Genomic DNA, 14,628 nt, shown 5'->3' with positions numbered 1-14,628 from the left:
TTTTTTCCTCTTCAGGTTGATTGGGTTATTTTTCTCTATCTTAACAATACAAAGCTGTCTTAACTTTTTCCATCATATATTTTAGCATCCAGTACTAAAGTCCCCTCATGTTAGTACTGCACAAGAAGTGTCTCGTGTTTTTTGGGCGGGAGTTTTGTTTTTTTCATACCAATTTTACATCAGTTTGTGAAGGTCCTTAAAAAATCTCATTGAGGTTTTGACCGGAATTGCATTGACAGTTTGGATAGAATAGACATCTTTTACTTTTTCTTATTGATATGGATAGTATAAATTTCCATTTATTTCCTTTTTCTTTTCTCTTTTCTGAATAAGTTAATCTTTAAAATGGTGAAACCACAGTATCCATCTCCCAAGTTAGGTTAAAGTTTTTTACAATAATGAGTCGTAGCTATGAATGTTTTTTATTTTTGGTCAGATTTGCTGCTAAGTTCACAGAATTTCAAGCTGCTGTTGAGTAATGTGTTATTAATATTTTAAATTTAACAATCACTTTATTTTAGCAAATACCTAATTACCAAGTATGCTAATCCTAAATTAAATGATCTGTCCTCACTGATGTGTGTGTCCTCCCTGTAAGAAACCAGCCATAAAGACTGAATTCTAAGTGTGATTTGAATTCTGTTCAAATTCAAATTCTGTTCAAATTCTCTGTTCCTTTCCTCTGTGCTTACCTGTGCCATGCTGCCTTGCTTCACAGTTTCCTAATTTTTTTTTTCCTTCTTCAAATATTTTGTGAGTTTTCTTATATCTCTTTCTTTCAAATGAATATGAAAACCTGGTTTTCAATGTCCTCACTCAACCTGGTGGATACTTTAAGTGGAAAGGCCTTGAGTACATACAGCATCCTGAGGTATAAGATCATCATCATAGGTGGAATTATCTCTTCCATGAATGAGAGTTGGATGTCAAGTTTTGTGCACTAATAGCTCAAAAGATGTATTTAGGATTTGAGAAGAATGATGAATGACTTCTCTTCCCACTGAAGTCCCCCCAAAATTGAAACACATTAAGGGAAATAAAAAGTAAATGAAGTTCAAAACTTAAGTCCTGGATAATTACTCATAGCCTACAACATTTAGGGTCGGATCTCAGCCAGTTTTAAACCCCCCAGAACTTAAAAGCTCTCCAGCTTTAACCTTAAACCTGTCACTTATCCCAAAGTTGGAATGGGTTGGTACTTTGAGCTGAACATTCTTGTTCTTGACAGGTGCCCACTTTGCTCTATTGGGTTATCTGTTCTAATAAGACCCTATACCGGTGATATCAGAAGGTTTCTCACACAATGGGAATGTGGTGTGTGGAGTGGGAATGGGCAAGGGCAGGGAACTAGCAATTTTAAGGGTGGGACACATTGGATTCCCAAATTAGGCCCCCTTAGAAAAATGGCCTTAGCAACAATTTCTTTACCAGGAATGTCCTTAGCTAAAACATTGAAGAATAATGCCATTAGCATCAACACTTACAAACATTGCCTGTAGCAACAGTGACTCACTAACAATGACCCTTAACACAAATTCTTTAGCAACACCACCACCACCAGGAATAATATTTTAGGACAAACATTATTAGTATTAACATCTTGTCCAAAGACTCTTAACTACAATGAATGAAGCAACAGTGTCATTAGGAAAAAATGCCCTCAGTAACAACATTGTTGGCCACAACTGCTCTTAGCAATAACACCCTTGGCTGAAATCATACCCACAGCAGCAATAGGTTTAGTAATATTGCCTTAGCAACAATGGCCCTTAGCAACAGCTCGCTTAAGAGCAATAGCCTTAGCAACAAATAGCTTTATATGAACACCTTTACCAAATAAAATCTCCTTTTAAAAAATGGTCATAGGCCAGGCACAGTGGCTCACAAGTGTAATCGTAGCACTCTGGAAGGGCAAGGAGGGGAGGATCTCTTGAGCTCAGCAGTTCAAAACCAGACTGAGCAAGAGCAAGACCCCATCTTTACTAAAAGTAGAAAAAGTGTGGAAAGCACGTGTAGTCCCAACTACTTGGAAAGCAGGAGGTTCGCTTTAACCCAGGAATTTGAGGTTGCTATAAATTAGATTGACACCAGGGCACTCTAGCCACAAAGTGAGACTATCTAAAAAAAAAAAAAGAAAATGTCTTTAGCAATAAGGCCCTTAACAAAAATGGACTTAGAAATAATGACCAAAGAGACAACATTCACAGCAATAGTGTCCTTAACAACATTGTTAGCAACAATGGCCCTTAACAATAATGCCCTTAGCAGCAACATTATCAGCAATAGTGGTTCTTACTGACAAACCTCAAAGCAATCATAGCCTTAGCAGTTTCCTGAAGCAATATTGGCACTGGGAATTATGCCAATTGTAGCAATGTACTTGGCAGCAATGTCATTAACATCAGTGCCCAGAGAAACAATGTCCTTGGGAACAATGCCATGTCCATTTAGCTCCACCAATTTCCATGATCCTTTGAAAATGGCCAAACTATAACCTTTTAAAACCATGGCCTTTTAGACAGTGTGCCTTAACAAACACACCATTAGAAACAATGCCTTTAAAAATTCATGGCCCTTAGCAACAAAAAAATTAGAAATAAATCCATTAACAATAAAGCCTTTACAAAAATGACCATGACCATTAGTAAAAACATCAGCAACAGCACCCTTACCAGTAGCACCTTAATAAAATTTCCCTTAGTATCAACCACTTAGCAACAATGACCTCAGCAGCAGTGTTGTCAGCAATAACACATGTACAACAATACCGCAGCAACAAAATACTTCATATCAATAAACTTAGCAACAATGGCTCCTGGAGACAATGCCATTTATGACCATGTCCTTTGAGTCTGTACCCTTACATCACCATTAACAAAAACATCCTAAAATAATACTCTTAATAATGTCCTTAGTAAAAATATCACAAACATTACCTGCTTAGCAATAGCGCCCTATAACCAATGCCCATAGCATCAGTGCTCTTATCAGAAATCACCTTACCACCAGTGCCTTTAGAAACAATGGCACTTAGTAGCAATATTATTTGCAACAATGTGTTAACAATATTGCTATTAGCAACAAACCCCTAAGACCATTACCCCTGACAACAGTATGATTGGTTCTTAGAAACAAGAACCTTAGCAACAATGGCCCATAAAACCAAAGCCTTGGTAACAATACCCATAGCATCAACCACCTTTGTAACAATGGTCTTATCAACAATGACTTTAGCAAGAGTGCCTTTACTAAAATTTCCCTTAAGAGCAATGCCCTTGAAGAAAATACACTTAAAGATAATGCCTTTGACCACAATGGCTTTAGAAAAAATGTCCTTTGCCAACACCACCTTAGGAATAGTGCCCTTAGAAATGGTGTCCTTACCAATAATACACACATATAATAATATCATAGGTAATAATTCCCTAAGCAACAATATACTTAGTCACATCATCCTTGTTATCAATGCTCTTTCCAATAATAGGCTTAGGATTAGTTCTATGACAAACAGAAACATTAGAAATCCTATCACTAGCAATAAGGCTTTCAGCAACAATAGCCTTCAACAATTACCCATGACAACAATGCGGTCAGGAAAAACATACTTAGAAATAGCTTCCTGAGCAACAATGACCTTAACATCATTACCAGTTCAGACATCACTCTTAGCCACATTGGCCCTTGAGCATACTACCTATGGCAACAATATCATTAGTAACAATCACCTTAATAACCAACAAGGGAACAATGACTTTTAGCAAAAATATGCTTAGCATAGTGCCTCTAATGACAAAGGGTACAGTTTGCATCTATACCCTTAACAACAAAGCCTTTAAAACAAAATCCTCTTAACGATAGCACTCTTGGCGGCGTGGTGGCTCACGCCTGTAGTCCCAGCACTGTGGGAGGCCGAGGTGGGTGGATTGCCTGAGCTCAGAGGTTCAAGACCTGTATGTAACAGCAGTGAGCCAGAGTAAGACCCCGTCTCTACTAACTTCAAGAACACTGCCAGAGGAAGACAAAAAAGTAGTACTTCAAACGAAGAAGAATGAACAAGGAAGTTGAAATTTAAAATAAAAAAACAATTAAAAAAAAAAACAATAGCACTCTTAGCAACAGTTTCCTTGACAACAACTTTCTTAGCAACCACACCCTTAGCTAAAAATGGCCCTTAGTAAAATCGCCTTTAGCAAACAATGCCTGTAGGGAAGATATCTTGGCGTGTCCTTAGCCACGATCCCTTCAGGAACAATGACTTTGCCAAAATGCATTTACAATAACACCATTAACAACAATGGCCTTTAGCAACAATGCTCTTAGAAACAATGCTTTCATTTCCTTAGGGATAGTGATCTTAACATAACTGTTACTAATATCAATTAGCAACAATGACCCCAAAACAATGCCTTGAGCAACAGGGTCCTTAGAGATAGTTACCCTTAATGACAAATGCTCTTAGTATCTACGGATATTAATATCTAGGCATACTAATGACATTTGTCATTAAAGGCAACCTTTTAGCAACCATACCCTTATCCTTAGTGCAACCATACCCTTATCCTTACTGCTAAAGGCACTCTTGCTAAAGTAGTTACAGTCAGTGCTCATAGTGCTATAAAATGTCTTTATCGGTGTCTTTAATAATGATTTAACGTCAACATCCTTAGAAGCACTCTTCTTAGCATCAATGGCCCCTAGCAACAAAGCTCTTAAGAATTCACTTAGAAACAATGCCCTTAGTGGCAGTGTCTTTAGCAACAATCACCTTAGCAATAATACACTTTACAACATTGTCTTGCAATATGTACTTAACAGGAACACTCTTAGCAATAATGACTTTTAGTAATACTTCTCTTAATTACAATGTTCTTAGCATGAAGATCTTTAACATTAAAACCCTTAGATTTAACTCCCTTACGACAATGTCCTTAGCACAGTCCCTAACAATACTCTTAGGAACAAAACCTTTACCACAATTTAACTCATTGCTATTTCTTAGTAATAGTACCTTAGGCACCAATATGTTTAGCAATAGCACCAATTGCAACAATGCTCTTAGCAGCAATATTTCTAGCAACAGCAGTCCTTAAAAACATTCACTCTTAACAACAATGCTCTTAATAACTCATCTATAAACAAGATGCTTACTATTAGTGATCTCATGTTTAAGAATGGTGCATATTAGTAATTTCACCCTTGCCATCAATCCCATTTGCAACAATCTCATTCTCAACAGATTACTTAGGATAAACACCCTTAGTGACAATTCCCTTCATAACTCTGTGAATGATACCTTGAATAACAAGGCCATTTTCAGTGATAAGCTTCAATATTAATTGACATTAAAAACAATTTCCATGGCAATAATGCCATAACAAGAAAGTTTTTGGTAACAACACCCTTATAGATAGTGCACTTAGCAACAACTATGTTATATAAGTGTCCTTAGAAACATGTTCTTTTGTAACAATGGCCCTTGGCAGTAATATTCCTAGCCACAACACATGACCCTTAGCAATCATGGGTTACTGGCAACAATGTGCTTAGCCAGAATGATCCTCATCAACAGCCACTTTAGAAGCAACACTAGGAGTAACAGCACACTTACCAACAGCAGCTTAGTAATATACCTGCAGCATCAATCTCCTTGAAATTGATGGCTTTAGCAGCATAGACACTTATTAGCAAGGGTCTTAGCAACTCTGCTTTAGTAACAAGCTCCTTGTCAAAATAAGGGTAGCGATAATTTCATAGCAATGGTCTATTTAAATTAAAACACTCTCAGCCAAGATGGCCTTATCAACAATGGCTTTTAGTAAAAACAACCTTAACAATAATGCCTTAACAGCAACTCCCTTCACAACTATCCACTTGGCAACAAAACCCTTAACATTAACACCCTGAACAATAATCATAGTGACAATGCCATTAAGAACAATTCTAATAAGAACTTTCTTAGCATCACCCCATTAACAACATGTATTATATACCATTCCCTTAGGAACAACTATTTAGTAACAATGACATTATCAACAATGTCCTTTCTGTTAATACCCATATAATGCTTTAGTAACATTTTTCTTAGACACAACATCCTTAAGAACAATATCCTTAGTAACAATTCCTTTAGCAACTATGCGTCTTAGCAACTTGTCTATAAGCAATCTTAGCAACAACAGCCTTAGCAAAATGTCTCTTAAGCACAATTCCATTAGCAAAAATGGCCGTTATCAATACAATCTCTAAAAACAATGCCCTCTGCAACAATGCCTTTAGCAACAATGTACTTAACATTGGTGAACCTTAGAAACAATGATTCTTAACAATAAGTTTCTAAGAATTAACCTCCTTAGTAACAATACTTTTAACAATTGTGCCCTTGGCTATAATTCATTAACAACAGCAACAACACCCTTACTGATTCTCTACCATTAACAGCTTTAGCAACAATGCACTTAGTAACAACAGTAATACTTAACTAATAACAATACATTATATATAATGCCTTTAGACAGATTACTTCCTGAGGAGTGACACCTTTACCAACCGTGACCTTAGCAATGATGTTCTTAATAATCATGTTCTAGATGTTATATGCAGTGCCTTTAGCAACAGTGCCATCAGCAATATACCCTTGCCAGCGATACGCTTCGCATAAATACCCTTAGCAAAAATGTCTTTTAGAAACAACCACCTTAACAATGCCCCCAGCAACCAGTCCCTTAATAATAGTGGGTTTAGAAACAATTGCCCTAAGTAGTGATACTTAGAGCAAAAGGACCTCAATAGTTGTATCCATAGTAATAGTGCCCTTATCAACAATCTACCCTAGGAAAAAGACAATAACCATAATAGCACTACAACAATGCATTTAACCTCAACACCTATGGGGACCATGTTCTTAACTAAAATGGCCCTTGGCACCAAGGTCTTTAATAATAGCCTTAGAAATAATGCACTTAGAAACTATGCCATTAGATCACTTAGCAATGATTTTATTAGCAGCAATGCTTTGAACATGAATGTCCTTAGGAATAGCACTACTGGTAACAATTCTTATTGACTTTAACATCCTTAGCAAAAATTTCTTTGTCAATACTAGCTCTTAGATACCATAATCTTAATAGTGCTCTTAACATTAAGAACAATATCCTTTACCCCTGCTCCCGAAAAATCCCTTAATAACTTCTGTACCAAGACTACCTATGGCAATAGGATTACTAGCAACAGCACCGTTAGCAACAGTTCCCTCAGCAACAACTCACTTAGCAATAATACCCACAATGTAAAGACCTTACAAAACAGTGTTCTTAAAAAAAAAAAAAAAAAAGACCCTTAGTAACATCTTCTTTCCTTGGAAAGAATAACATAGACAACAATTTCATAGTAACAGTGCCTTTGGCAACAATTTTCTTAGCAACAATACTTAGAATCAGCTCTTTTACTTTTCTTAACATTATTGGCCTTAGCACCCACACTTGGAAATAGCTATCTCAGCAAAACCAACCATAGCATAGCATAGCCACAGTGGTGCTGTGGCAACCACACCCTCAGTGACCTAAGTAAGAACACATTTAGTATCAATTTCCACAGAAACAGTGTCCATAAAGCAAAGTCATGAGTAATGCCAAGCTTAGGAAAAAAAAAAACAAACATCTTTAGAAGCAACACTCTTAGCATCAACACTGTCAAGAACAACCTTATTATAACTGCATTTAATACAAAGCCATTACCAACCAGGCCCTTAGCGTTGCTTCTTTATCAGCAGTGTCCTTAGAAATAGCACTAGAAGCAATATCCCTGTGAGAAACACTGTTATTAGCAATGGCACTCTGATGAACCATGTGTTTTTCAAAACTACTCTTAGCAACTGACCCTTAGCAGCAATACATGTAGCAATGGCAAAAATGTTATTTTTTTTTAATATTCTTAATATCAAGGCCTTTAAGAACAATGACTTTAACAATGACCCATAACAACAATTCACTTCAATCTAATATATTTTTCTTAGAAGCAATACCCTTAACACCAGTGCCTTTAGCAACAGTAGCCTCTGCCATACTGGCCATAGTCATCATGTCCTCAGTAACAACACCTTTAGAAAGATATCTTAAGCAAGAGAAACATTAAATCAACACATTTAAGAATAGCATCCTCCATAAAATACCATCAGAAACAATGTCTTTAGCCACAACACCCTTGGCAAAAAATATTAGTAACTACACTCTCACCAACAAAGTCTTTAGGAACAATGCTCTAAGAAAAAATAAATACCTTCAGCAATAATTTCCTTAGAAACACTGGTCAGAGCAACAATACCCTTAGCAAAACAACCTTTACAAAAAGCCCTTGACTCCAAGGACTTTAAAAAAAAATGCCATTGCCAAACTTTCTCAATACCTATCTTAGACCATTTTGTTGTTGTTGTTATTGTAAAGGAATATTTGAACCTGTGTAAGTTATGTAGTATGACAGTTACGTTTGTGAACTTACCATTGTGTGCTTATGTGGCAGCACTGTACAAACAACTTGGTAAGGTTTCATAACCTTGGTGTATCTGTCTCACAGTTGTGTTTGTGTTCATGTGTGGCACTGTCTTGTTGAGTGGTGTTCATTATTATTGTTGCATGTTTTTGTGTGCTTTTTCAGGAATGTTGGAGCTTAAATCAGTGACAAACAAAGATTAAATTTCTTGTTACACTTGGCAAAGGTGGAAGTGAAATCAAGGACATTTTAGTCCAAGTTTATGGGGATAATTCCATGAAGAAAATGGCAGAGTACAAATGGATTAAACATTTTTATGAGAGTAGAGAAAGTGTCACAGATGAAGAGAGGTCATGGAGGCCAATAACAAGCAGAAATGATTAAAATATTGCAAAAATTTGTCAAATTGTGTCAAAATTGTCATTTGACTATGAAATGCATAGAAAAACCAAGTAAAGATCAATAGAGAAATAAGAAAATCTTGGTATCAGAAAGGTGTAGCTCTTGCGTCACAACAATGCACCAGCTTGCACGGCACTGTTTGAGGGAGTTTTTAGCCAGTAAACAAATAACTATATTGGCACACTCCCTACTCTCCTGATATAGCCCACAACGACTTTTTTCTTTAATAAAAGATAAAGAAAATATTGAAAGGAAGACATTTTGATGACATTCAGAACATCGAGGTAATATGATGACAGCTCTGATCTCTATTCTGAAAAAAGAGTTCCAACATTACTTTGAAGAGTGGTCTAGGCCTTGGCACTGGTGCACAGCTGCCCCAGGGGAGTACTTTGAAGGTTACCATAGTGATATTCAGCAATGAGGTTTGTAACACTTTTTCTACAATGAGTTTGTGAACTTGGTTGTCAGACCTCATATAGAGAAAAACAGGTTTATTTTACTCTCAATTCTGATGGCTGGCAAGTTCAATATTGGGCATCTGCATCTGGTGAAGGCCTCAGACTGCTTCCATGTATGACAGAATGCAAAGAGGAGTCAGTATGTGCAGAGATCACATGATGACAGAGGAAGTAAGAGAGAGAAGAGGGAGGCACCAGGCTGTTTTTAATAACTAGCTCTGGCAGGAACTAACACAAAAATCACTACCCCTGAGGCAGGAACTAACACAAAAATCCCTACCCCTGAAAATTAATCTATTCATGAGAGATACATCCAATAACCCAAACACCTCCCACTGGCCCTACTTCTAACACTGGAGATCAAATATTATCATGAGATTTTAAAGGGGCAAACATCCAAACCACAGCAACACTCTTAGGAAGAATATCCTCAGCAATAATAACAAAAATAATAGTTATTTTCCTTAGCAAAAATGCCCATAACAACAGATTTCTTAGAAAAAGAACACTTAGATAATAGCTGTCTTAGCTAAAAATTCATTTTCATAACCCCTGTAACAATGCCTTTAAGACTGACAACCTTGAAAATGACTTCTAGAAAAATTTAATATCTTTTGCAACAGAGCCTTTAACACATTTTTCTTTGCAACATAGAAATACGTGCACTTAGGAAAAGCATCCCTAGCACAAATATTCTTTGCAATAACTTCCTTAATATAAAAATTTTAACGATAATCTTCACACAAAAGTATTTGCAAAAACACACTTAACAATAGTTTGCTTTTTCAACAGGTTCATGGCAACAATATCCTTGGTAACTGAAATCTTACAAAACCGTGATTTGCAACAATGCTCTTAACATCAATGTCCTCAAAAATATCTTTAGTAAGCAATTCCTTAGGACAACATCTCTAACAACATGCACACACAGGGAGAGTGTGATGTGAGGATGAAGGCAGAGACTAGAGTGATGCATCTGCAAGCCAAAGTATGTGAATGATTTTCAGCAACTGTCAGCATCTAGGAAATCCATGGAACAGATTCTACCTCAGAGCGCTCAGAAAAAACCAACCCTCTCAACACCTTGATTTTGGACTTGTAACCTCCAGAAGGTGAGATACATTCTGTTGTTCTAAGCCACTTGGTTTATGGTACTTTGTTAAGGTAATGTAGGAAACTAATGCAATGATCTTTAAAAAAAAAAGATAACAACTTCCTTAGCAATGATAAACCTAAAAATAATGCCTTATCAGCAATGACTTTACCAACAGTGGTGACTGTGTCAGCTCCCTTGGCAACAGTTGCTATAGCAAACACACCATTAGCAGCAGTGGCTGTAGCAACCACACCGTCAGTAAAAACATCTCTGTAAAAATCCCTTAGCAAATCCTGCTAAAATACACTAATCAAAAAAGTCCCTTTCTAAAAACTTCTTTGGCAACAACAATCTTAGCAACAAATTTCATAGTATAAGTTTGCTCAGCAACATTGCCCCTAGTAGTCACCTTTAACAATAATTTTTTTCTTAGCTCAGTGGCTATAGCAACGTTGGCTTAGCAAATGAACTCTATGCAAAAACTTTCTTTGTCCATGGTTAGCAGTAACACCTTTAAAAACAATGTCCTTAACAGAAAGGCCCTATAATAATATCATTAATAACAACATGGCAAAATGTGTTTAGCAACAACATTCTTTGCAAGAATGCTATTAATAGTGATGTGCTTAATACTAATATCTTTAGCAACAGAGGCCGCAGGAATCTCACTTTTTTGCAAGAGTGGCTATCATGATATAATATGGCCTATAAACAATGGCCATATCAACCATGTCCAGAGCAACCGTACCAGCAGCAAACACTTGTTAGCAACAACACCCTTAAGGAAAAAAATTCATGGCAACACTAAACACAGCCACAATGTCCTTAGCTACAATATCCTTGGCAACAATTCCTTTAGCAACAATATCCTTGCTAACAAAGCCCTTAACAATATCCTTAGAAACTTTTTTTTTAGCGACATTTTCCTTAGCAATGGTGACCATAGCAACAGTTCCTTAGCAACAGAACCTTAGCAGAAACTTCCTTTGCAACAACATGCTTAACATCAATGCCTTTAAGTAAAACACCCTTAATAAGAGACCCAAAGAAAGAATCACCTTAGCAACAACACACTTAGCAGCAGCGCTGGTAGCAATGATTCTCTAAGCAACAGTAGCCTTGTACTTTCAATAGCAAATTTTCCCTTAGCAATATTGGCCATAGCAACTATACCCTCCTATTAAAAAAACAGAAAGGAAACAAAGAACTCCCCTCACTCCAAAAATCCCAGCACCTCAGCAAAAATTCCTTAGCAACACTAACTTTAATAAAAAGGAAAGAACTTCCTTATCAATAATATTCTTAGCAACAATGACTTCAGTGGCCATAGCAGCCTTAACCTAGGCAATACTGGCCACAGCAACTGTGAGAGTGACCAATGTAATGATATCAGCAACAATTCTTGAGCTACAACCTTAACAAATAAGTCCCTTAGTTAAAACTTCCTTAATAAGTTACAATCTTGGCAAAAATTTTCTTTGCAAATTGCTCCTAACAGCAATACCCCTAACAAACCTTTCCTTAGCAATAACGGCCATAGCAACAGCACCCTTAGCAATAGCTATCTTAGCAAAACTTTATTTTCAATCATAGTCTTAAGAATAATGTCTTCAAGAACAATGCCCTTAACAAAAGGACCCTGAAAAACAACCTTCTCAGCAACGATGCCCACTATTAGTTCAGTTTTTAAAGGCGTTGCAGTGATATTCTAGTTTACCCCACCCATGTGCCTCCCATATGCTAGCTTGAGACATGGGTGATCGTTTACCTGGTTCAGTTCTCAAAGCATTTGCTCTACTTATTAAACTGGGTTTCACACATGCATTGCCAAGAAATAAGCATAAGAAAAGAATTTCTCTGTTTCTCCTCTCTGTGATCTCCCACCCATAATCTTTTTCCAGAGGTACCTTTTCCTGGTGTACTAGCTAGAAAGCTCTATGTTATACACTGCTTGCAACTAGGCCAGCCTTGGAGGCTTGCACTGAAATAAAAGCCTGTGGTACCACCACAATTGCCCTCACAGGTTTTATTACTTCTTCTTGGGGGAGGTTTGCAGGGAGTGTCAAAAAGGACTTTTTCTCACAGAGGCCTCCTTGCTGCCACTCAAGAGTTAAAAAGGCTTTGACGCAGCAGCTGCCTCAGTTTCAACAGTGGAGAAGTTTGGGGGCATTTCATTCCTGGCACTTGAGAAGCCAAACTGCATCTGGTCATGAGTCTGTCTTGACCATGCTCAAGAGGGGACTTACATTTATTACCTGGTTCTAGGGTATTAAAAGGGTTCTAGTCTTTGAGAGTCAAAAAATTTACACTGTAGGAGTCTCCACTCCTGGTACTCCAAACATGGAATGAGTTTCTGTTGGAACTTTCTATGTGCCTGTTTGCAGTTTTGGTTTCAGAGCTGAAGCATGAATACTTAAGAGGTCAGGAGAAGGAGGAAGAGGAGAGGAATGAGAAAAGAGGAAGAAAAGGAAGGAGGAAAGAAGGAAGGAAGGATGGAGGGAAGCAGGGAAAGGGGGAAGGAAGAAGGAAAGTAGAGAGGGAGGAAGGAAAGTAGGAAACCAAGTTGAGAAACTTGCTTCTAGGTCATCCTTCAAGTCCTGAGCTCTACACCAACTCCACTTACTCAACTTTCAGAGTCCTCTAATAGGAACATTATGTATTTTGTTCATGATTTTTTGTTTTAATCATTAGGAGATACGGTGGAATGTATTTACTGTATCTTAACCAAACTAGAACTCTCCAAGTGGGATATGTGAAACTGTGCATTTTCAAAATGTCCATGTTAAAATTAGAGAGCAAGTGGTTAACATGACCAAAACACTTAAGAAATAAGTATCAAGGCAGTAATTCTAATCATACCAGCTATCGCTTTTTTGCTAATGGTTAATATTTTAATTTCAAAACTACATATATGTGGATATATATGTAAAGAAAGGGAATGTAAAAAGTATATTAAGAGGGAAATGCAGTGCTATTTTAATATCAAAGACATGTTGTAATTATTTTGATAGTGAAAAGACCTCTTTTTTCATTAAAGAGCATTTTAATTTTTAACTTATTTTCTTTCTTTTACTCAGCTATTAACTAATCAGAAAATAGCAAGCTGCCTCAATGTTTACTTAAAAGAGGGTATTTTAGGTTTCTTATTGGATTGCTTATCAAACAATTGAGAGCTTCAAATATCAGAAAAGATACTTACATGTCAAAACTACTTGTGAATGTTACTGTACTATCATATATAAATGAAAATGCCTCTTATATTGATATCACTAGAATATATTTGTCTAAATTTTTACTTTGAGAAAACAAAAATTTAAACATGTCTTTCTTCGTGGTGTTAACTTGAAAGTGGGTTTATAATCTGTGGTATATCTGTTGGATTTCAAAGCAATTACTTATAACATCTTACAAGGTGCCATTTTTATTAAATATGTGCAAGCACTAATAACATTGCTAGGATGCTTGCCTTTTGCACAGCACTGAAAAGATCTGACTATCGTGTAAGGAAAGAGTGAGCCAACACATTTAAGTAGGCTACTCCCAATTTCTTGGTGAGTGAATGGGGGAAGAATGAGGTATTGATTGACGTCTCTGCAATTGCCTAGAAAATTACTCTTTTTTGACCATCCTACCAGGTTCTTAAATATCTGTATCCTTTTACTGAGCAGAAATTTGGGTTAGAAAAAGTGAGCCATTCCTGATAATGCTCAGATACAAAAAAGGTTTGGGGAGAAAGAGAGGGTTTTCAAGTTATGAGGGGCAAACCCATATCCAGGGTGATCCCTGATGGGAGAATATTCCCTAATTATTGTTGCAGAAATCAGTGGCCACCAGGCTTCCTTATTTCTAATCATAAGGTATAAATCATTACATTAAATAAACAAAATGGACTGAACACAGAAGAAGATAGAGATGAACAGTCTGAGACTCAGTTCCAAAGTATTCATGTCCTGGGCGCAACTGTCTGTAAGGCCTATCCTCAGGCAATTTTGTTATATGAGTTAAAGTGGGTTTGAATTGCATGTTTGTCATTGATATCCACAAAAGTCCAGGCTATGTTCACTGAACGTATCTATTCTCTGAATTTTCAGAGAAAAATTCTACTTGTTATTTAATTTTTTTGTAATAAAAATTTCATCTACAAGAAGAAGAAATAAATGTTAAACTCTGATGACCTTTTTTCTC

The 14,628-nt window shown here is 36.7% G+C and overlaps 1 protein-coding gene across 2 annotated transcripts in view; it reads left to right on the top strand.

The window, feature by feature from the left end:
- LOC128576123 (zinc finger protein 658-like) overlaps positions 1-10,453 on the top strand; it is a 39,807-nt gene extending 29,354 nt beyond the window's left edge. For both annotated transcript variants that reach the window (XR_008377259.1, XM_053578171.1), the window contains exon 7: positions 10,140-10,453. The gene's annotated coding sequence lies outside the window, so the exon portion shown is untranslated. The remainder of the gene's footprint in view (positions 1-10,139) is intronic.
- Positions 10,454-14,628: the final 4,175 nt, after the last annotated feature.

Source organism: Nycticebus coucang, chromosome 2, assembly GCF_027406575.1.
Source record: "Nycticebus coucang isolate mNycCou1 chromosome 2, mNycCou1.pri, whole genome shotgun sequence".
In the NCBI taxonomy this organism is placed as follows: Eukaryota; Metazoa; Chordata; class Mammalia; order Primates; family Lorisidae; genus Nycticebus; species Nycticebus coucang.
Note: the sequence above shows the minus strand (reverse complement) of the source record. Positions and strands in the feature narration are given on the sequence as shown.